This window comes from Maylandia zebra, linkage group LG17, assembly GCF_041146795.1.
Source record: "Maylandia zebra isolate NMK-2024a linkage group LG17, Mzebra_GT3a, whole genome shotgun sequence".
NCBI lineage: Eukaryota > Metazoa > Chordata > Actinopteri > Cichliformes > Cichlidae > Maylandia > Maylandia zebra.
The window spans coordinates 22,232,683-22,257,100 of record NC_135183.1 but is presented as its reverse complement, the minus strand read 5'-3'; the positions used below and the strand labels follow the sequence as shown (position 1 = coordinate 22,257,100).

The 24,418-nt window shown below is 41.4% G+C and overlaps 2 long non-coding RNA genes across 4 annotated transcripts in view; one reads left to right on the top strand and one right to left on the bottom strand.

The window, feature by feature from the left end:
* Nucleotides 1-14,462, top strand: part of LOC143413161 (uncharacterized) — a 38,576-nt gene extending 24,114 nt beyond the window's left edge. Inside the window, exons 2-3 of the long non-coding RNA XR_013093759.1 lie at nt 5,989-6,954; nt 13,819-14,462. This is a non-coding gene — a long non-coding RNA (uncharacterized LOC143413161). The remainder of the gene's footprint in view (nt 1-5,988; nt 6,955-13,818) is intronic.
* Nucleotides 1-24,418, bottom strand: part of LOC105941372 (uncharacterized) — a 39,437-nt gene that overhangs the window by 13,438 nt on the left and 1,581 nt on the right. For 2 of the 3 annotated variants that reach the window (XR_013093756.1, XR_013093757.1), the window contains exon 2: nt 16,686-16,810. This is a non-coding gene — a long non-coding RNA (uncharacterized LOC105941372). Of the gene's footprint in view, nt 1-16,681; nt 16,811-24,418 lie in introns of all 3 variants that reach the window. The other variant, XR_001167973.3, reaches the window with a different exon arrangement.

Sequence of the window (24,418 nt, the reverse complement as noted above, 5' to 3'; positions counted from 1 at the left end):
AAACTGTATAAAACAGATGGACAGAGCCAACATGATGCAACACATTGATTAATGAATCCACAAGCCAGACTCACAAGAGGGCGGAGGGCTAAGCTATCCACTGAGGCACAGACAGTGTGGGCACATTGCAGAGCATACCTGCTAATTCATTAATAACAAATAAGATGCTCAAGTCCTGGGCAGTTATCCACTGTAAGTTATAGTATTTATTAGAAAACTGGATAAAAATGCAAATGGTTAGAGTGTCCAAAGTAATACATAGCTTTAATTGTTAATAAAATTTAATAAGGTCATTTTAAAAAATAAAATCACCACTTTACAGGGGTTGGAAGGAGTGAAGTGGATAGAGCGGACAAAACCCTTTGTTTACATGTTGTAAAGTTGACAGAGGTCTACAGGGATTGACTCACCAGCCTCAAGTGGCCATTAGACAAACTGCAGGTACGTTTATACTTAAATGTTTCATTCTTCAGACCTTTTAATCTACCAAAAGACAAAAAAGGAGATAAATAGAATCCAAAAAAAAAAGAATCACAGGGCCAGTGGTGAATTTACAACGCTAAAATCAATCAGCTGTGTATGGCCTGTGTTGCTCCATAATAGTACATGATGCAGAAGCTGATTTACTCCAAGTTCAAAAATCCCACTGCCTCTCTTTTCTCTGCCACTCTCCCTTCTTCCCCCAACGTTTCTCATCTCCTCTCGTAGATGGAATTCACAAAGTGATTTTCTCCTCGTCCTTCTAAATCTCTTGATCACTTTAATTTTTTGCTAGGCTGCTTCATCGGTGTCCTGGGAAAGAAAAAAAGAGGAGGAAGAGAAAAAAGCCAAGGGGCGAGAGACTGCAAACGATGCTGGGCGAGTAGTGAGGGAGTGAGAGAAAAAGAGGGAGAGTAGTATAGAGTTAAAGCTTTATCAGTGAGTGCCCTGAGGTATGTGGGGACGCTGCTGAATCCAGAGAGATTAGGGGAAAAATGCAGCACATGGCAGTAAGGGGCTTACGCCACAGCTTGTATTAGTTCAGGTGAAAAGAGTATTGCTTTTACATAAAACTGGACAAATCCAGCCACAATGCATTTCCCGTTGGACCACAATGGGGTCCTCTATCTGCGGACCTCACCTCCTGTCCCCTGGGTTCCCCCAAAGCTCCTCTATCTAAACAGGAGACTGAACGAAGGAGGAGAAAACACAGATGGACATGGGCGGGAGGAGGAGATATGGCACCACACCAGACTTCATTTTCAGAGTTTACCAGAGAGGAGGTTGTCAAGAGATGGCAAGGACGTACTTCAGGGACAGGGGGTTGTGTCCATCTCAGTTATTCTTTAGCTGATTAGCTCACAGACTACAAAATGTTTTGATTACTGTTCTGATGCCACATCAAGATAATTAAAGCTCACAAGCAATAACAGTTCTCACAGAAATGATAAAATGCAAAGTTAAGCAGGTTGCTGATGTACCATGATGCTCACACAGCAAATCTGATGCATTTCAGCAACACTGATTCCTTTGATGCAGAAATCTTTCCACATTAGTATGACTTTCAATCTACTGTCAATAAAAGTAGGTATCTCTGCAGCTGTTTCACACTTCAAATGACTCAGCGCTAAGTAAAGTGTGTCCTTGGAGCCAGATGCTTTTAATGTGAAACGCATGCACGAGTCGTTGGGTTTTCTTGAAGCTTAAAAAAGCCCAAACAGGAAGCAAATGATACTAACAAGAATTAATACTGTGAGGCCTAAGTCATCATCAGTGATGACCCCAAACCTACCCCCAACCGTAACCCTATGATTTACAGCAAAGTTAAAAAAAAAAACGGGGGGGGGGGGGGGTTGGTGTGACAGAGTAGGACATTCAAGATGGGGTGAGGTGGAGGCAGATGAGCCACTGTGGTGACACATAAAGTTATATTGTTGGTCATGCTACACCTCAGCCTCCTAGTGGATGCACCTATGTTACAAATTTGAAAATCCTAGCTGACTTCCTTTTTGAGTTTTTGCAATCATTTTGAAGAACATGACCTTTGATCTTGACCTTGAGGTCAAGGTCACTGAAATTTAAAATTGTATGAGAGTTCTAGTAGCTGCACCTAAGGTCTTAATTTGAAAATCCTACATCTCGAGTTACCATGTTCACAAAGTGTCCTTGCTGCCCGGCCAGGTGATAAAAATACCCCATCAACCTTTTATGGCCGAGAAAGAAAATTGACTCACCATGACTGAAACACAGACCTCTTGGACATTTTTGCACCACACAGCAAGAGCAGCAACTGTTTGAGCATTAAAAATGCTCCAAAAGCCACCAACAGTGCAAACCTGGTGGAGAGGTTGATGTCAGTGACTCTAAATAGAGTAGGTGAGGCCTAACAGACAGTAGCTGGGTAAAGCTGTTATGAAAGTTACTGTAATTTGACCGGATTTTATCAAGGCTATAACTACACTATAAATCTGGACATTTTAACATTGAAGTCTTTGGAAGTTGACTCATTTTTGAGCCAGCCTCAAGTGGCCATTTGAGGAACTTTTGACCACAGAGGTAGCTGCTTAGTTAAAAACAACAAACTGGTTAAAAGTAAGCAGATGGATTTGTCTGTTTGATCAGAAATCAGATTCCTGAGCCCATCACTGCTCTGGAAAAGTCAGTAAATCACTTAAATAACTTCTGTTTTTTCTTTAAATGAAGATTTAATTGTATCCCCCCTCACACAGTTCTGATCCCACACTGCACTGGCAGATATAGTGAGGAAGTTTCACGGGAAATAAGTTTTACTGAAATCATCAGAGGGAGGGTGAGATGAATATAAATCAGTTTGAAAAAGACTGAAAGCCTGTGTAGAGCAAGAGGAAAGATTCGAGATGAACGCACTAAGTGATTGAGCAAAAAGGTCTCATCCTTCTCTTTTGGTGGCGCGTAAATGCTTCACTGAGACACTGAAGTCTCCCATTAGTTTCGCAGAGACTTTTATCTAAATCTTCTGTTCCTGAGGTGCATTTATCAGCCAGGTTTTTCATCTTGAAATATAGGTTGAGAGGAGCTTGGCCTGCACACTTCTTTATCTTTCACCTGTCATGTACAGTAAGCCCAGGTAACAATGGCGCCTTACATTAAATTACACACTCGCTCTGTATTCACGCCATCGAGCCAGACATCGGAAGCGGCTCCGACAACCCCTCCCATCCTCGCCATTATTGGCAGAACAATACCCTCAAAAAGCCAAGTTGGTCAAAAAAAAGAGAGAAGGGCCGTATCTGCGACAGCGCTTAACATCAATTTGTGACACGATTAATCAATTTGGACCGTTTCTCTCTCTCTCTGTGCCTTGTCACTGTCGTCACTCGTTAAATAAAGAGAGGCGGCTGTTTGAATGAGCTGGGGCTCATCACGATATGGCGCAGGTTAAGTAGGAGGCGCATGTTTTAGGATAGCGCCCTGCCGCTCCCTCTCGTCCTGAAACACTTAGCTGGTGATTAGCATAAGCTGATAGCGCTATCAGGAGCGTGCCATTGTGGTGACCCTGAAGCCCCTCTCCTTCTCCACCATCACCACCCATTCTACCCCCCTCCACCACCTCCTCTTTTCTCCCTCTGAGAAGGTCTTATCTGGGATGTACAGGGCCTCTGGAGCCTCCTGGGGAGATGATGGAAGGAGGAGGCAGAGGTGGAAACCGTAGAGAAAGGATGGGATGGTTGGGTGAGAAGAGGGAGGGCAAGGGGGTGGGGTTGATCCCATTGTTAAACACTCAGTTTCTTTGCATGTGTCCTCTAAAGTTTTAAATGATTGGATAAGAAACTTCAGGGACTCTTTTCAGATTGCGGTTAGAAAACGTTTTACATGCAAATTTAAACAAAATATCAAAAGAAGAAAAATACATACATATTTCATCTAATTTTGGACAGGAAAATAATAAAATGTGATCCACTGAATTATATGATGTCATATTTATCAGTTCAGAAGCTTTTGTTTGTTTATGACCATATATACGAGTAGGAGCGTGCACAACTAACAAACTAGATGTTTAAATGTTTGCTCGGTCTATTTATACTTCTTTTATTAATATAAAACAACAGATAACTGCTGGGTCTAAGATGTTATTCTATGTTATGTTTCAAGTTGACTGGAAGGGACTGACTCAGAGAGAGAAACCTCTTCACCGACTAGTGCTTTGGCAGAGGAATTGTGGAGCATGCCAAACATAAATATAAATACTAACAGTGGCATCAGGGCGCCAGGGTTGCCGCCCGTGTAAAAATATTGCGAGGAAAGAATCCATCATGAAAAATGAATTACAAAAAAATATAACAAAGAAATGTACCATAAAGTACATTTTGCTCATAAAATGTGTGTGTTTGCATGCACGTGCCTTCCAGAATCCATTTTGAGGTCAAAATTGAACATTATTTATCTACACGTCCCTATGGGAGTATAGATAAATAGCAAGCTAAAGACAAACCTAATGGTTTTCAGTTACGAGGGTCTGAGGCTAAGTTTCGAATGTGTGCTATATGCTATATAAATAAGATTGAATTGTAATGAAAAATATTGAATTGATTGGACCATCCTACATCCTTTTACACATTCACACATCGTCACAGCACAGGCACTGTTGTCTTGAAGAAGAACAGGAACTCACTTGTTAGCTATCTCTCGACGATGGTGGCTTCAAGTGCCGCTGAAACAGTGAAGTTAAATTCCTTACAACAACATCCATGGTTTTCCAGAATTAAATGTTCAGCAGCAGTCCTCGGATTGTGGGAGAGGATATACACAGACCTTTGCTAGCACGCTATATGAGAAACAGCGCTGGCTAACCGGATGTGGGGTGAGCAAAGTCATGCTTTCCGTCTGACCCAATTGTGTCATTCCTGTTACACTTCTTTGAGGTCAACTTGAAGTCAGCTTGAAGTTGCTTGCATAGTTGGTGCATTATAATGTACATTTAAACTCTCAAGATCTCTCTTTTTGCAGCATTACCCTTGCACGACTGACCTAGGGGGTCATGTTCGAGTCTTTATTTTGTTTGTTGGTTTGTTGGACGGCCCGTCACGGGTTTCTTTGTAGATTTACAGCCATAAATGTTGTTACAAACCAAGTGCAATTCTCTAAAATCAAATTTATAAATGTCTTTTGAAAATATTTCAAGGCAGAAGTATCTGGTAGGACCTGCGTCTTAAAATTCAGGGTCAAGCATAAGAGTCCTGAAGACAAAAGTAGTATTTTTTACCTTAAGAGAGTATTCACGGTATCAGTTAATCTCTCTGTCTGTTTTCCGTGCTAAAGGTTTCAGTGTTTATTTGACACTTGAAAGTAACAAACCTAGAATGAAAAGCTGATTCATATTCATGCTGCTAATTTGAGAAAGCAGTAATACCTCAGTGAGACTTTTCTGTGTGTGTGTGTCGTGAGGAAAAAGTATGATGAAACCGCAAAACAATACCCGCACATAAACACGAAAGTGGCGACACATTTCTTGAAGGTAAGCAATTTTCATGCACGTTAAGAGCTTAGCATCGGCGCTATTCATATCAGTTTACCATTATGATGCAAATGATAACAGTGGTGCCTGGCTTCCTCTTCTCCCTTTTCTTATGCACTTTTACTATGAGCAACATGGCACACCATAGTATAGATGCACACCTACATTACAGTGAACACACAGACGTGCGCACACACACACACACGATAAAATTCACCCAGCTCCATTGCTTATCCCCTTTGTTTGAGCTGATTGGATCTGTGGCGATCACATGTTTACCCAGAGCTCTATCTCTTTGAGAAACCTCCGTCACGGGTAGCGGAGAGTAACGTTTGCCTCTTTTTGTGTTTTCCTTTTATTTTGGAGACGGGCACGCACACACGGTCTTTATGTATATATGCTAATAGGCTGGCTAACACCGTTTCACACTGTTTGTTTCTGAAAATGATGCAACTTGCCAGACATCCATTTTTTGCTGATGTTCACATTTTCTTTTTTTTTCTTGCCTTTCTCAGGGCGGGCATTTTGGAGAGAGAAAATCAGAGAGAGAGAGAGAGACAGAGAGAGAGGAAAAGGAAGAAGAAGAAGAGAGTGGTGGAGGGTGAGAGGAGGAGGAGGAGGAGAAGAGGCGAAAGAGGCTCGTGTTCAAAATCCACAAAGGTTTTGTAATAAATGCATCGACGACAATAAAAACAAAAACATTAAAGGGAGAAAAGACGTGTTTCTGTGTTAAACAATTAGTGCTGCAGCATTAGAGCCGATCAGGAAGAGACAAAAGCTCGGCAGCAGCAGGGGTTTACCCCAGACACAAAGACACAAAGACAGATGCTCTGCAGCCCAGCCAAGCTACAGTACCATACTAGCTTTCTCTGGAGCTGCACAGAACCACGTCCACAATCCAACTGTCTGTGGGTCTGTCAGCGAGACAAAGAGTGCCGCAATTTAAATAGAATTTCTACGTAACCTGCCCCTAAAGGTGTGATGTTATCTGTAATTTCAACTTACAGTGTATGTGCTTTTTTTCCCTTTTTGCAGGCAATGAATCATATCTGTTTCCAGCACTGGATGTGCAAGCCGCTACATATGTGGTAAATGATTGACAGGTGCTTTCCCTCCCCTACAGCCTCCTACAGCCTCACAAACAGTACCTGACTGGGCTGATCTTTTTGCCTGATTTCAAAATGAAACCAACATGGCTGCCCGTTTGCAAACTTTCTTCTAAGTTCTAATAACAGCCCAGCGTGACATGTTTCTGGAAACGTGAGGCAAGACATAAGGCCTGCAGGTGCTGCATCAATCTTCATTTTAGCTCAACAACGGCCGCTTTCGAAGTTTTTCAACGTTTCCACGTTTCTAGAGGTTTCACACCAAGGAGGTTGTGCAAATGAGGAGTGAGTGACATGTTCCCCCATTCCACGAAACACAACGGCACGCTACCAGAATGCACTGTAAGGCTGGATACATGGACAATGAAAGGTAAGGTAAGTCCAGACAAATAAATTAACGATAATCCTCAAAGCCAGCTCAAATTTAAGACTACTACTATTAGCGTTACACCAGTATACAGGCTACACCAGCGTTTCAGTTTCTTTGTATATGCCAGCATTATTGTACCAAACAGCAAAACACCAAACAGACTATTAAAATATAGAGAAACAAGAAGCACTCCAAGAACACAAACCTCTGCCAAGGCAGCCCACCCTGTTATTTTTTTAATTGTATTTTATTTATGTGGATATAATAAATTTGTAGCATTTATTTAAATATTTAGTTATAAATATCAAGTTAAAAAAGGTTTTTGATGACAATTTCATTTTGTTTTCCAAAATAATAACAAAACCTGTTCAGGGACATTGTCCATGTTTTCAAATTGTAAAATAATGTGATATTTAGAACCCCCATACATCATCACCAATCGTTACACTGTACTTTCTATATGTTGATAACACACATCACAGTAAGAATCATATTTTCTAAAGTTCTAAAGCATTTTGTCTATTTTCAACCAATAAATCATTACGCTGACATTGAAGACATTTCAGATTTTAATGGATTGTTAACACTGTTAAGCCCACTCTACACTCGACAAAATTTTATCAGAATTCATTCAAAACTTTTTCAGCTATGTCTGTGCTGCTTTCTTCTACGCTACACTGTTAACTTTGATCCTTTTAAGATCTTTATTTATAGAGCACTTTTCTAAACCCACAATCCAAAAATGTTTCATGCAGGACAAGAATGTAATAAACCTGTTAAAATAAAAACAACACATTATTTGTAGCAGTAATTTATATGCTCTGTTTCTTTGCGTGTCACTTTAAAGGATTTTTTCCTTCCTTTATTAAAGATAGTCCAGTGTATGGTTTGCTAAAGGACATGAGAAGGGGAACAATGAAGGACTTTTCCTTTCCTTTTAATCAATAATTGAACCAGCTGCCACTCTGACGCTTGATTTGATTTCACTCAGCCTAAACCTAACCAAACGCTGACTGAAAACAAAAGAAATCAGCAAATGGAAAAACAACTGCGTGAACAGGAAATTGCTAGCAAAGAAAGTGTAAAAGGAAAACACTGATGCTACGTCAATACTATAACATTTCATCAACTACCTTCAGAGACAGTGGCAGGTGTTGCCGTTGTGCACGTACATGAACAACGTACATCAACGTGAGTCAGTAGAAACCTGTTTACTGGTTTTTCCTTGGATAGTAGCATCTGCCTGCATGAGTAGATATTTACCATACACACTGTGTAATATGATAAGATCTTGACACATCTGAGATTTCTGCATGGATAGATACAGCTAAACGTAAATAAAAACAATGTTTGTTTTATCATTTAGGGGAGGTAACCTGCTTCTCACTGGAGAATTCACCATTGTTCTAATTACTCCAGTGCAGTGTGTACAATAGCTCCAAATTACGCAGAAATCAAAGGATGTCGGTCATAAATCTCCTGCAGCCTGTGTGGTCACTCTCTCCTTTCAGCTCCCGTTTTATCATGCGTGTGTGTAAGAGTGTCTGCGTGTTTGTGCGCGTGTGTGAGACAGAAGGAGAGTGAGAGAGAGAGGAACCCCCTCCAGTGGCGTCTACTCTGTACATTCGACTCAATGGCTCCAGTGTTCGTGTGTGTGTGTCTGCATTTGGGTGTATGACTATGGCACTTAACCCTGTGACCGGTTGTGGAATGAGCTTCACAGAAATCACCGCTGAGCCGGCCACCCCCTCCCGCATCACCATGGTGTGTGTTACCACCCCAAGAGAGGCCAACAAGCTAGCGCACACACCCCCTTGCACACATGCAGACACAAGCTTCCTCTGTCTCCTCCAAGTCAGAGGTGGTGATGGTGTAAAGCCTCGTGTTTAGACTCTGCGTCTTTGTTCCTCCCTGATGGTGCCTCCTCTACCTGCATATGAGGGAGGAAGTCTCCGCTGTTTCCACTTTAAAGCCAGGAAGTGTTTGATTCCCTCAGTTTCCTCGACTACTAAAAGCTCATTTCATCTTTTTTTCTGCAAACCACGGAGTGACACAACACTATTATCCCCTCAGTCTACACCCTCTTATGCTCTTTGATTCCGCTGGCCGCCGTTTGAGTTTAGCCTCACGGTCACACACTTGCTGCACGTATACAACAGAAACACCTGCTGCAGCGTCGTCATGTGTAACAAATGAAGTCAAATAGGGGCGGCATGTGCATAAATGGTTGCGCAGGTGTAGGGCAATATTTTAAAGGATGCATGCAAGCCCACTGCTGTTTTCTTCAAACATTTTCTCAAATGGTAATGACTTGTTTTTCATTCAAATACTTAGTGTATCCTAAAAATTTATTATCATCAGGTTACCAAGAAGGCCATTTGCCTTTAGGTCTGATGTTTTGCAGAAAAAAAAAGGCATTATATGATCAGTAAAATGCTACATAATTGTGTAAAGTTGTTGGGTATTTGTTGACAATGCAAATTAACAGCTCACTACTCAGAACACCGAGTTCCCTTCTGGTATCAGCCAGCAGGAACCCAGACTGACCAAAGATACACACATGGGTGACAAATTAAGGCGTCTTATGCGTCCGTCACACATGCCTGGAGTCCAGTTGATGGTCCTCCGAAGAAATGCTTAGTTGCTTACAAGTTGCTGCAGTCCAACATAATTACATAGAAGATACTGATATGTCTGCAAACACTTGTTAATCGCTGGTTCCTGGTAGTGAAACTTGAGAGTTCAATGAATGCTGGAAATGGAGACCTCAAAGTAAAAGTGTTGCCTTTTCAAACATGTTGGTTGCAGCGGTAGAGCGCAACATTTACTCTGAATGGTCGTGCTTTTCATAGTTTCACTATTGCTTAGTGAGTAGGTGGTGAGATTTCACAGACAAACTGGTATTTCCCTGCAAACTATGGGTGGCTGCAGAAACCTGTTGATTACCAAAGTAATCTCAGAAGAAGCTTTTTAGTGGAATATTAACATCTTTGCAATACAGCAACCCTAAGTCACCTGGTTGTGGAATACATATTTTACTCTAGCAACTAAAGGTTATGATGAAATCACTGACCGGTCTCTAAGCCTGTGTGACCAGGGCCTTACTAAGGTGTTGGTCCACCGTATGTTGACAGCACAGCTTCAACGCATTGCTTCTACCAAACTGTGACACATTCTTCAAAGAGATATGGCTTCATTTGCTGTAATGATGGTAGTGGAAGGCCCTCTGTGAAGGGGCATACACACAGGAAGAGACTGGCAGCGATGTGTGTTGGCAAAGCAAAATGGCTGGCTTCCAGATTAAACAAATGTTATCTTTGAGGCGAATCAATGAAGCAACTATAAATGGAATCAAAGAATACAACACATGATATACAAGAAGGTCACATACACAACCAGAGACTGGAATGTCAAAATATTTTCAGCACAGAGTGTCAAATATTGCTGTTCTGTCAAATACCACTGATGTTGCAGAGACACGCACAAGGTTTCCTGTGATGTTGATACCTTGATGCACTGGTTGCACCAGTATTAGATGCTAACAGATAGCAGGCCTCTTTCACAAAGAGACCAAGTCCAGACTTGGAGGGTGAAGGGCTGGCAGTAAAGCAAGTGACACAAGGTTTGGACCTTTGTGTTCAGCATTTTAGTTTCATCTGCACTGCCTTTTCTTTCCACTTTCTCTTACTGGCTAAAAATTAGACCTCAAAACTACTTTGGATTTAGACACCAAAAACAACTTGGATAGGCTTTGGAAAAGAAAATATATCCTTTCTCCAACAGGTGTTCATTTTAATTGAGTTGTAGTGACTGTGAACACCGTATAACATGAGTCAGAGTATTTTGATAATCATTCAGTGACCCTTCTGCCCATTGAACGGGGGCATACTCGCTCTACAAGATGAAGTGGTTCAGATTTCTCTTTTAATTTGTCACCTGTGTAGATTCCTGCCTCTGTAAAGGTGAGGTAAGTGGGTATCAGGCTTCCTGACACTTTAAAACAGCACTCCACTGATGCAATATTAACAGGGAGCAGCTGAGGGAGACCCGGTGTTAACCCCACCATCTAACCTACAGCTTCATGAGGTCAGCGGCTCAGCACCGTGCTAGGCAGACTCCACACTTCTTCTCTGAAGATGGGTGCTTATGTGCCTGAGTGGGTCAAAGAGCTGCCAAACGCATTAAGCTGAGTTTAAGTGAGAGTTCTACTTATGTATGTGTGTAAATTGATAGATGTGTTTGTGAAAAAGGACAAAAAAGAAAAGAAAAGAAAAAAGAGTCAGCCATCTGAGACCAGTCAGTGAGAGGAGGGGTCATGTAGGGTCAGTGCTAAAGCAACAGTGGCAGTCTGCCACATATTCGGTCCATGTTTTGACTGCTATAGTCTGTATATAAGAATGATTTAACGTTTGGATAACGGTTAATGCTGATGTTTAATAATGGGCCTGTAACAATCAGCTATTCTTGATCTTTTTCAGGAGTACTGTGTGGTTTTCATTTGACTTGACTGCAAACATCTGTTACGCAGGAAGTTTCCAAGATGTGTTTTCAAGATCTCTCAGTGGAGAAGTCCTGGGCCTTTAATTAGCAACATAACACTGATGCTGTAACCCCCTCAGCCTCACAAATAATAGAGTCAAGTTATTTTTAATGAGGGAAAGGGCTTTTAGGAATTCTTACACCTCAGTAGTCAGATCACAAACTTGTTTGACTCCTCAGTAATGAAATCAAATAATATTACCTGATTTAAATTTGGCTGATATCCCTTCAACATCACCCCCTCGTGCACCTCTGCAGTTCTTCCATATAGTTAGAGCACTTGGTTGAAGCCTCATTCACCATGAAGTTGATATACCGTGTTTGCAGACAGCAAATAACTTCAATATCACAAAACGGCAGGTTTCAGTGGAAGCGACCAATGTGTCCAAACCTAACGGCGGTGCATTTGGTCAGGAGAATGACAAGAAGCATGCTCACTAGTTTTTTTGGCATTCACAGAATCCTGAACCATAAATTCATGCCCCAGGGTCAGCCTATCAATGCCAAGTTCTACTGTAACATCCTAAAAGCAACTTGTCCTCTCCTAAGAGCCACAATTTTGCCCACTGAAGGATGCAGCACACATTGCAAATGCATCAGGGCGAGTGGTTGAAATGGGTCTTCCAGGAAAGATCTAAAAATAGCATCACCACTTGAGCTGCCTAAGAGCGCGAAGATAAAGATAGGGTAGATTAACCAAACTAAAATCAGGTGTTTTTTCTTTCTTTTCCTTTTTATGGTGGGAACTTTATGACAGCACTTAGATTAAATTCTGGAAGTAGCAGCAAACAATCACAACATCTGAATAATAGTTTCTTTATCTTAGAGATGCAATGCACAGGAAACAGCTATTATCCCTCCACTACTAATTACAAGGTGAAGCACACCATCCCTAATACTGCCCTTACTATATCATATTCTACTACATTAAGGGGCTGGGTATATGCTCTACACTTAGGACCTAACTTGCAGCACTCACCATAAACACTGTAACTGTGTGTGTGTCTCTTCAACCTAAGTTTTTAACCATAAATTAGGCTCACTTTGATCTTTTAAGTAGATTTTAACACACTTCATAATGATTTGAGATCATCTCCTCAGATTTTTCGGGCTACTCCTCCTCCTGGTCTGTGAACCGTGGATCGTTTGCATCTTTTTTCCCATGTATGGCCATTATATTACTTTGTTACTGGATTCTGCATGAGTGGATTTGTTTTAGTCTTGTGTGTGATATTTCTGATTGACCAGGGCAGCTGCAGAGTGCAACCATCAAGCCAAATTCCGCTGTATCTCTTGTTTATTACTGTTTTCCTAGAAGCTTGGAGACATTTTGCCATTCGTGCGGATGAATTTCCTCTTCCAGTTTGTCCAGAAATATTATTAAGATCCTCTGAACTTGCTGTGCGCAGATGACACTATTATTGCGCTGATATTACTCAGCCTAATGAAATCTGCTCTGCCTCGCACCGATGGAACACTGTTAACTTTGATCTCACAATTAAGTCTCCATGAACAGCTAATAAAGCATAATCTGCTCTGTATCTGCTTGTCTGCGCCAGAAGCACAGAAAACCTTTTAGCATATCTTCACTGCAGTTTCTGACTGACACTTTGTTGCTCTCGGCTGAAACACTGACTTATTTTATCACGCCCGAGATAATACAATCAAGTATTAAGGAGTTAAAAATCACACTGGATCTGCATCGGTTGAGTGGCAGATGAGTGGCAGATGCCTGCGGGGGCTTCTAGTCATTCCGGTCTCCTTTTCCCATCCCTCTGCCTCGACTTAGAAGTAGATGTGTTGACATCCCTGAAAACAGAAAAGGCAGTGGTTGTTCCCTTATTGTTGCTGGGGCTTTTTGGATATATCTGTTCCCAATCTTTTATTCATTAAATGCATGACGTCACTTCTTCTTTTGATAGCTCTCATAACCTTTTCATACATTTGCCTGTAATATCCCTGCACTCTGATCAGACTTAATAACAGGCCAAACAGGTTGAGATTTCTGCTCTATGATAAGGGCAATCAAAGGAAAATTGCAGCCTTTTATTTTTGGGATCTGCTCCTTTTTCTTCCTCGGAAAAGACAGACGGTAGCAGTTTGGCGATGGATGTCGGACAATCGATAAGGAATGTTTTCCACATGACTTAAGGACTGATTGGAGCAGTATTTTCCTCTCATCTTATGCTCACATTTGTTGTGTGGGCATAAGCCAGATCTGTTAAACATATACATTTGTGAGCTGATGTATAAGTTTGATACACACGACTGTTTGGTTCACACACAGTTTACGCTCGAGTTCTTAAATGTGCTTCCTTTTTTCTTTTCAGATCATCAAACAGTTTTGAAAAGGCATCCCTTGTTAGAGAGAAAGAGACAGACAGACAATCTACCAGGTTTTACCACACGAACGCCACAGAGTCTCGCTGATGAGGTTAAAAGGTAACACTTCAATCGAGCTCTTAATGTACACTTCAGCCACAGAAACAACACCACTTTCTCTGCCGTGGCACCTCACACTTTTCATCTCCCACCTGTTGTTTTCATTGGAGGAAACCCTTTAAGATCAGAGCGACCCAACAAAAACATCATCTGTTTTCATGGATAACAGTTAGCGCTGGTTTTGAAAGAAGCAGATAAGATTATAGTGTCTAATGAGCAATGGCCTGAGTACATCTACCGGGATATACGTGTTAGAAGAAGCAGTTCGTCTTCGTGATTTTGTGTTGGATCTCTTCCACGAGATCCTATTATATCCTATTATTAATTTTCTATAATCACAGTGGCTCCTGACCGCTATGTATAATGTCTTAATGTGTTTTACTTAGCTTCGTGTTTTCAAGTATCATTGTTTTAACACTATCTTTGATTATGAATAATCTTCTGATGGGTTTGTGATGGAAAATGCGCCATAAGAAACATTGGGAAATTGTACTTTGAAAGCCATTTAATACCTAGTTATGTATTTTAAATAAAAAACAGTATTAAAAATAAGTACTGTTCCTGTGTATTGTTTTGGTCTAATTTCCTTTTGAATTACATCCACATTGGATGATTAAGATGGAGTGCTGTTTTTTTTTTTTTCAGTAATCTTATTATTTTTCTAACAGTAGCAGCACTGACTTAAACAATATAACGAAACTGTCAGTGATGGATTGAATACACTGTTTTGCAGAATCATGAAGGAGTGTTCTCTTATTTCCCAGTCTTTCAGTTAAAAAAGAGATTTAAAGCACAAAACTCTTATTCGTGGTCTCTATCGCCATACCTTGGTAATTTGCTAAGCCTAAAGATGAATCTGGGACCCCATCAGCCATTATCTGAGTCTAAAGTCATTCACTACAGTGAACTACATGGTAAAATTGCCTCTTTGTACCCCTTTTTAGTGGAACCAGAGTATCCCATAGTACTTCAGTAGAGTAGGCAGTTACTAGGCGGGAATTGTGTATCATCATGCATTGCCAAAGAAAAAAAAATAGTTAAGATGAGAAGTATTTATTTATCCTAAAGTTTGACTTTTTTTGCTACAGCATTTAAAATTAAGTTAAATTAATTAGGATGAATAAGGAAAAGGATGAAAAAAGAAATGCACACATTTTAATCTTCCTAGTTGATATTTAAAAAAAACATGTTTGTGGGTTTTAGAGTCTAGTTTAGAGTCTTTTGTGTCTACAGAGTGAGTGTCCTTCCTTAACAGGTACCTGAGTGATTTCCGACACAGCCTCTGAGGCCATGGCCAGTATTACATATAATACATCAGGAACAAGACTTCCTGTTCTGTACACTGCCTTAAAAATTCTAATAACAAGCAAACTTCTTGCTAGACAACAGAAGATAGTTTCAAGCCTACATTTTTTACCAGTGCATCAGTGCCAAATCTTTTGCACTCAGCCCTCACTGGTCAATCTGACTCAGATTCAAAACAGGAACGAGGCTTCCACAGGTACCACAGATTCTGTCCATTTATTCACATCATGGCTGCTCTGTTTCTGGTTTCTGTATTTACATATTTAAGACATATAATAAGTGTGTGTGTATTCTTGCTAAGTTTCAAAAGGTCAAAGAGAGCTGATCCCCTTCAAAGTTTCAACTCCTTAAAAGACACGTTTTCCTTACAGAATCTGTATTCTCACTTTTATTCTTCTTATCCCTGAAACAATATTCTGACCTTTCATCAGATGTGTTGACTGCGTCAGAAAGTGTTTAGCCTGAAAGCAGCTCTTCTATCTCCTCTGCCTGTGGATCTTCGCTCTCCTTTATCAATTCTTTTTTGAACATCAGCTTTTCAAAAGCTGTTAGGGATGTGATGTGAAAAGAGGGCAGTTTGAATATTCGGAAAGGTTTTTTTTTTTTTTTTTTTTAAGACAGGCCTAAAGCATCATCTCCAATTACACTACTCAAACGTGTTTGCATATTCAGTATATTGAAAAAATAGACCTGCTGGATGTGGCTTAATATAAGCAGCCTCATAGGCGACATGCAAACTCTTTAACAATGTGCTGGAGAGAGATACCTTATTAGCCTTTTTATCATTATTCCTCCTGATCAGTCTCCTCTACCAGATTGTTGTCCTTCACCTAACTTTCCTCTTTATCATGTAGACACAGACCGAACACACTCTGCAGATGCCTGTGGCTCTCCGCTTAGAAAGAAAGTTGGTCGGTTGTGAAAATAAAATTGAGACCACTGATGCCAGGACTGACTGAGAGAGTGGGCTATGTTCTGACAGATGTGGTGTCATGTCAACCGAAAGGCAAAGATGTGTTGAATTAATGAGGCCAGGTGATGGAGAAAAGGAGCAGAGCTGGAGCCAACAACTCTTGCCTGCAGTTTACTGGAGACCTGGTGTGCTTATTTAAATAACTGCCTTGATCTCACTGATCACTAGGCTAAAGGCTACTTAATTAAAACTAACAAGCAGTGCATTAACACCCTGTCGGCACGCTGACACTGTCAACCTGGCTGTACGCAAGCAGCACCCCCGGGGAGAAGTGTGCACTATTCCAGATCCAGGTGAAGCAGACATTTGATTTAAAATGCCACAAAGTAAGATGGCAGGTTGGCTTTTTTTTCCTTTTTTTTTTTTTTGCAACCTGATTGAAAGGAAAGGCATTTTTCACTGTCGGGGTGGGTTAGGAAAGAGCGTACGTGTGTGTCTGCGATGTGTATGTGTGCAGAATAAAAGCGACATACCCACCGAGGAAGGCCAGCCTTGAGCTTTATAGACGGGTGCTTTGATCAGAAAGGCTGGCTCACCTTCATCTCCTCATGGACGTCGTCACTGGATGCTGATGATGCTGAGCGCCCGTTTCTCTGAGGAGGCTGAATGGAAGAAGGAAAAGGTTCAGGGAAAAGTGGAATAGGAAGCGTGTGTGTGTGTGTGTGTGTGTGTGTGTGTTACTTTTTGGGTTTCCCCCTTCTAATTTTTTTTCCTCAAAGAGAGAGAGATGTGCTGATACACAATTTTTTTGATAGTGAGACACATTCCCTTTGATTTTTTTAAAATAACAAACACTTTTGAATGACAAAAATTGGGGTGTAAAATTTCACCATGATAAATATAATGGTAAAATGCTAGCTTCAGTTGTTACCTCAGCTATATTATTTTTTGGCCAACTTATACTTTCCCCCCAAAACCGCCTCATAAAATCATTTGGGCATTTTCCTCAATCTATGTATAATATGTAAAAAATAAAACTGTTGATGTAGATGTAGAAATTTATGGGGTATAAGACAGTAAAAGGATCACTTCCAGCTTTTTAAATTTTTAATCTTATTGGTAAAGTTAGCAAAGTTCTCAAGTTTTTCTTTTCCTTTTCTTTAAAGCTGACTGGTAGGTCTACACCTGCACTTTTTATTTCACTCTAACCACTGAAATTGAAAGTCACTGAAAGTCAGTTTATTCAGTGCTTCAAAAATAAGTCCCCAAATAAGTGCCCCAGTGCGTTTCAAGTTGCAAGACCTCGTCCCCGGAGGCTTTTACCCATGTCTCTGTTATTTCCTCTAAAGTAACAAATGTCCCTGCATAATGAGCAAAACAGTCCTGCGGAGCAGGCAATGAGTAGCCTGTCCGCTTCCGGTTAACGGTCCTCTCCGCTGTTTGTGAATGACTTTGTGACGACCTCTGAGGCAAACGCGCCCCACACCACCCAACCTTCTCTCTCGTTCGCAGGAAATGGAAATGGCTTAGGACTATCGGCGTTGCCCCGGCAACCATCTGAGTCCCCCATCTCGCGGTGGAGAAATGAGTTCTGAACAGGCTCGAGAGAGGCAGGGATTAAACATGATCCCGCGGACGGACTGTCAATCACAGCCCTCCAGCAGCCTTCCCGTGTTCACTCAAACATCTACGCTCAAACATAAAAAAGGTGCATTTAAAAAAAAACCAAAACATGTATACATATATTATTATTTATCGATAACCACAAGTTCATAAATAAAATGAACTGATAATGAATTCGGCCTGTGCTGTGTTCTTTTTTGTTGTAAGCTATTAAAAGCAAGAAACTCTTTTCTATTAAAAAAAAAAACCAAATTCGTTATCCAGCAGCGGATTTAGTGGTGGTCGTTATATTCCAGTGCCAAGAGGCGATGGATTAATTTAATTAGCCTGGCGAAGATTAATGACGATGCATAGGCCTTTTGTAGATAAGGCTGTTAAAGAGGGTGTGTTGTTTTCAAACACCACTGTGTGTCCAATTTGGGGAACTTTGGAGTGTGGCTGAAGGTAATCAGAAAAGGGGGGAAAAGTATAGCCCTAAAGATTTTATAGGCTTCAGCTGGGGTTTATCTTTGCAGGCTCAGATAAATCTGAGTGTATAATAGCTTCACACACATATTATTTTAATTATTTATTTAGTCTTTGAAGCCATAAAGATGCTTATTTTGTGTGGGTGATTTCTATAAACCGCTGGCACACTGTAAACCAGCGAAGAATGGGGTAGGCCTACTGGAGATGTTTGCTGTGATTAACGCACATTGTGACACCTTTCCAGGTGTCTTTATAATTCCCTTTCGTGCTGCATTGTGAGTGCGCGTGGCGAAAATGCGTGGCACTACTATAAAAGCAGCTTTGTATTAAATGTGCGTGCTCTTCCTTTAACAGTACAGCAGGTATAATAGATCCTTACTGTTCCTGGCTTCTGCCCACTTAACACAAAAGTTTTACTTTTCTTTCCATGTTAATTTATTTGGCGTCTAGAGTGACAAATCATCTATTAACTCCCAATCAAAATAAAGAAATAAATTATATGTCCTGCACAAACGTGCTCATATTAATTGCATGTATAATTCTGATGTGATTCTGAACTATTCCAGTTACCCGCATACGGAGGCAAAGTGTCCAAGTGATTTCTATCCCCATGCTTTAATAAAACTGTCAGAAAAAACAGGCTAACTGGTGTGCATGTAAAAAATAATACTTTCTTTCTCAGAGCTCTATTCATGATGGCGTTACTGTCCTTTTTAGAAGTCTGCCATCTTGAAACGTCTTTGGGCACACATTTGGACAGTTGTTTTAAAGGATTTCCTAACCTCAGTGGCCACAGGGACATATAACTGCACGTATAGAATCACAAGTCAAATCTGATCATAAAAACGCTTAAAATGTTTACCGACTTTGCCCCAAAATAAAGTTTTAGTCACCACTAAAACAGGAAATAACACTAGAATAAACACATCAGGTCACGTCCTATTAATGCAATAATTTGTACTTTAATATTTCTAAAGTTTGACCAGATGAATTAAGTTTACTCTTTGTATTTATTTTACTACCTTATCACTTTCTTTACACATGTAAAAGTGAACAATTCCTTGAACTTTTTCGATGTATCAGTAAATGACCAGATAAAGATCATTTCGAGAAAACACCTTCAAAAGTGTTTGTATTTCCTACTAAATCTCTCGATTAATAAATGTCTGATTTATTTGTTATTTTATTCCAGTCATGGTGACACAAACTACATTTACACACAGCGGCAAATAAAGAATGAATTCCCTGGAAATCCCTGCCTGCTCCTGGAGAAGTAGCTAATCACGTTACAGTAACGCATTATTGGTGCCAGGCTGGCAGGGAAGGCTGGGAGAGCGAGAGAGGGCGGGGAGAGTGAGACCCCGTGCAATTCGATATTTGCCTCTTTTGACAGTCATTTAAAGGGGATCTGGAGAACCCGATAGCCCGGGACTTACACCCCTCCAAAGGCTTTCGGGACACTTTAGCCCGACTCGGCTCGGCCCCGCAGCGCCAGTGAGTCGCCAGGCAGGGTGTAAACGTTAAATGTTAGCTATTTGTTCCGTGGATTGCGAGGAAAATCAAGCCAGTCTTTCATTCACCCCCCCCCCCCCCCCCCTCTCTCACACACACACAGAACTCCGCTCCCCCCCATCTCCCCTCCCAAGCTTTCTTTCTTTTCCAGACTCCACAAACAGTCATTGACTAAAGAGGCTTAGAGAGACTCCTAATAATGCTTTAACGAATTAAAAGCAACGGAGAAGTTTTAGGAGGAAAAAAAGAGGGGGAGGGAGGGAAATGTTTAGTAATTGCTGAGACTGTACAGACAAAGAGTCCTGACGCAGTGGCACTGGAGGTTATCTGCCATCGTAGTGGTTCCTTATCAGCGGATAAATATTTGTATATCATGGCCAAACTGGAGGGGAAGGAGGAGGGTGGGGTGGGGGTCTGCAAAGCCCCCTTGTGATTGTTGCAGCTCAGGTAAGCTAGATGGATATAATCACTGTATCCACCGCTGCATCCTCTGCAGTGGAGCAGAGCTGCTGCAGTGTGGGGGGTCGAGCCGCTCCAGAAAAGCCTCTTTTTTTCAATTATGGGGTTAAAAGAGTGAGAGAGTGTTTAATAAACGACTGCTCATTAAAGCGAGAGAGAAAGCGAGAGCGAGGGAGTGCATTCCCTTGCAGATAACGGGCAGGTCGCATTGTGCAGATGTCTCCTGGGAAGACTCCTGCACTGGATGTTTGCCCCCAACCCCACCCACAGCCTTGCATCTCATTAAGCTCATCTCCACATCTCTATCTGCAGTATATCTGGGGCGCACCATCAGCCTCCCATCAGTGCGGATGTGGCCCTTTTCTGCACGGACAAAAAGAGTAAGATTTCAGGGGAGGTGAATTAAATCGAGCTCTTTTTATTTATTTTATATTTGGAGAACCCTTTAATCAGCAACCATTAATAATGATCTCCTTGCTTTCTCCCACCCCCTTACCCCGTTTCATATGAAACCGTCACTGGACTACCAGTGGCCACCCAGTACAGGATTATGCACAGCCAGGAAAAGAGGAGGAGGAGGTGGTGGTAGGGGAGAGAGGGAGAGAGGAAGGGAGGGGGCTTGCCTGGATACCCAACCGCCTGCAAGTGTCCATCCTCGGTCTGTTTGACATGGCAGCGTCCCTGGGTATAAAAGCGATAAACATCTGGTGGCGCTGCCAGGACATTGGAAAATGAGGGATTGGGGAGAGGCGGTGAAAGAGGCGGCGAAAATACAAAATCATAATGAGAAGAAAGATGGGCAGAGAGGGAGTGAGAGAGGGGGGCAGAGAGATGCTGATCAGCTAATTACAGCTGCAAATAAAATGCAAATTTATCCTGGCACAGTGAGCATGCCCAAGTTTAAACATAGCGCCATCCAAAAAATCCAGAGCTGCGCTGGCGCTGCGCCAGTGACGACTTCCAAACAAAGGCTGATTATCCAATAATAATAAATTATTATTATTACTATTAGTATTAACCTTATAAGGAGGTGCATCTTCGTTCGGTGTTACACCAGGGTACACCCGCCATCCCTTTGAATAAAAGAATAATCGTTTCCCAACAACAGTGACACCACCATTCAGTCTACCAGTTACACACACTGTGTGTAACTGTGTAACCCCCCCCCCCCCATCTCGTGTAGTGATTAATGATACATCGCCACCCAAAGATTAATCATGGGAAATTAAAAAATAAAAATAAAATAAAAGTGCTGGAGGTAACTGCAGCTGGATCAGGTGGGCTCGGGATGGCGGTGGAGGGTGGAGGAGGTGAAAGCCAATGAGCTCCATCGAATCTTTTTAGATGCAAATATTTTGTTATCTCTACTTTGCTGCACTGTGTGTTTTTTCCTTCTCCCGTGTTTATGATTAATTATCTCTTCTTGGTGAAAAATAAATCATGCGAAATTAGGATCTAGCTGACTCCACCGGCGTAAGCAGAGATGGCAGGTCGATGTTGTTAATTTCAGGTTGAAATTGACACACTAATTATAGTGCAGAGTGCTGCTGGAACACTAGCAGGCAAGATTATACCTCTGTGCTTCTATTTTTTCTTTCTTTCTCTCTCTCTTTTTTTTTTTTTATCAGATCCCCACCCCCCTTATATTTTACCAATTAAAAATCGTAAAGGCATTTCATTGCCCCGGGATAAAAAAAAGACAGCCTCTCTCCTAACATGGCCATCACTTTCCCCCATCAGATTCATTGTGATGTATTAGATGCAATAAATTATCCCATGTAACAAAACATGGCGAGCTGAAAGGCTGATAATCTGCAGAGGGGAGATAAGGATTCATTATTCCAAATCATTATGAATCCAGCGTTGGCTGTGACTTCTTTCTTAATCAGCTTCTGTGATCCTGGATACGTGAAGGGAGCAGATAAGAGCAGAGTCGTTTATAATTCTCCCCACCTCGGCCTAATATTTTAAAATAAAATCGCAGGGAGAAGCCGCCGTAAAACACACACACACACACACACACACACACACACACACACACACACACACACACACACACACACACACACTGGGGCTTAACGTTTGGAGGGTGAACAGGACGAGAATAATAAAACACATTGAGGAAATAAATAAGTAAATAGATAATACGTGGCCCATACATTTTTGGCGCTGTTTTGTCTCAAATTAAGGTCATCTTATTCGACATTTACAGCGAAGAATCATGTAGGCAGAGAAAGAAAGAGAGCGAGAGAGAGAAAGAGGGAGAAGGGGGGTGGGAAAAAAGGAGGAGATATATACTGCACCGTTTATTTCACATTTGGAGTGGGAAGGGGCTAATAAAATTTAGGCTACACCGGGAGTCTATAAAAGCGGGTGACCGTAAATGATTTACTCCATTTATGCACTAACAGGGGCTGAAAAAGCGCCACGGTACACGGGAGGGGGGGGGGGGGGTTCGCTACTGCTGCTGCAACCTCAATCTGCAAAATTAAGAAACTAGGAAAAGAGGGGTGATTTAATCCGGATGTAATGGTGAGATGATGACACCTCATCCAAACTGCTGTGTGTCAATAAATATCAGATGGCTGTGAGACTAATAATAATAATAATAATAATAATAATAATAATAATAATAATAATAATAAAAGGCTGGTGTGCACAGACTCTTGCTTTTTATTACGACCAGTGTACCAATAGAGTGAAGGGGGGTGGGGGGTGCTTAGCTGTTGTCAGCTGTCACGCGGGAGCTCGCGTCAAATTCTACATTAATCACGCGATTTCACGGCAGGAAAAAAAAAAAGAAGAAGAGCAGGAGGAAGAAGAAGAGAGGCGAGTGACTTTGGACTCGGGCTCCATGCCGCATGCGCTCTCGTTAAATCCCTGTTAGAGGAAGTGCAAAACACTACACAGCCTCATACCTCTAATGTGACACTGTGGGGCCTGTACTAAACTCTAAACCCGTTTACAGTCTCTATTTAAAATTAATTAAGACTCGATTCCACCCCCCCCCCCCCCTCAAAAAAAATGCATCCCCCCTCTTTAAAAACAAAACTGCTTTTCACATCCGCCGCCTAAAATTAAACGTTATTTCCCGCCTTTATTTAATTGTACCCACAGTGAACAGGACCGAATTGATTCTGGTTATTTTCCTCGTAATTAATCTTTTTATTACACCTATAATGTGCTTTAATCGCGAGCGCGCATGAATGCCGCTTTAATCATCGTTTCTCATCAGCGCGCTCATTTATCGCATCCGCATATTAACTTCATCTTTACATTGAAATCAAATAATTCCCCTGATCAAAAATAAAATAGAACATAATTTAAAAAACGCTTTATTTACCTCAAAAGCAGATTAATAAATCATTAAAATTTGACGCTGTCGTTATTCTGTAATTCTATTTAGACACTGGGTGGGATTCCATAAATGAAAAGCTCGGCTCGTCCCTGTGTGGAAGAAGGCTGCTGAATAATTCATTGATTTTTTTAAAAAAGACGCATTTGGCTGTAGTCGCGTTCGTAAGTTTATACAACGAGGTTTGCGCCAATTATCTTTAATTTATTACCTTAATTGAATTTCTCCCCCAAAGATAGATTTGGGTGTGATCAGTTTACATTCTCCTTCAAAGAGTCAATGCGCATCATGAGAGATACCAAGCCTCCAGCATCCTCTCCTCTCCTCTCCTCTCCTCTCCTCTCCTCTCTTTTTCCTCGGTGCATTTCACAGAGAGAAGGATCGGATTTGCTTGGTGCTCCTTTCAATCAACCATGGTGTCAATAAGCAGGCTGGCCGGCCTCTATATGCTCAGTGTGTGTCTCTGTGTGTGTATTGGTGTGAAGCTTTTGCTGTTCGTAGCCTCGATCAGATTTTCAGATTTATTGCCTACATATGTATATTTTTCTCTCCTCTTTCTGAAATGTTTTTCTGTAATTGCTGAGTAGTTTGTGAATCTTTTTTTTGGGGTGTTGATTAGACACCGAGCAGCTATGGCTTCATCTGTCCTTTGTGGCAGGGGAGAGAAAGGGGCTCCTCTCCTAACACAAAGGGACGTGCAACGTGTTTCTGCCACTGTGAGGGCTTGTGCTCTGCAGATATTTCACCACAGAACACAAGCCCTCACAGTGACAGAAACTGTACAGGCACCACATAAAAGCCTATATAGATAATAGCCAGTTACAGTTACACAATATACAGTTGTGCATTGCTC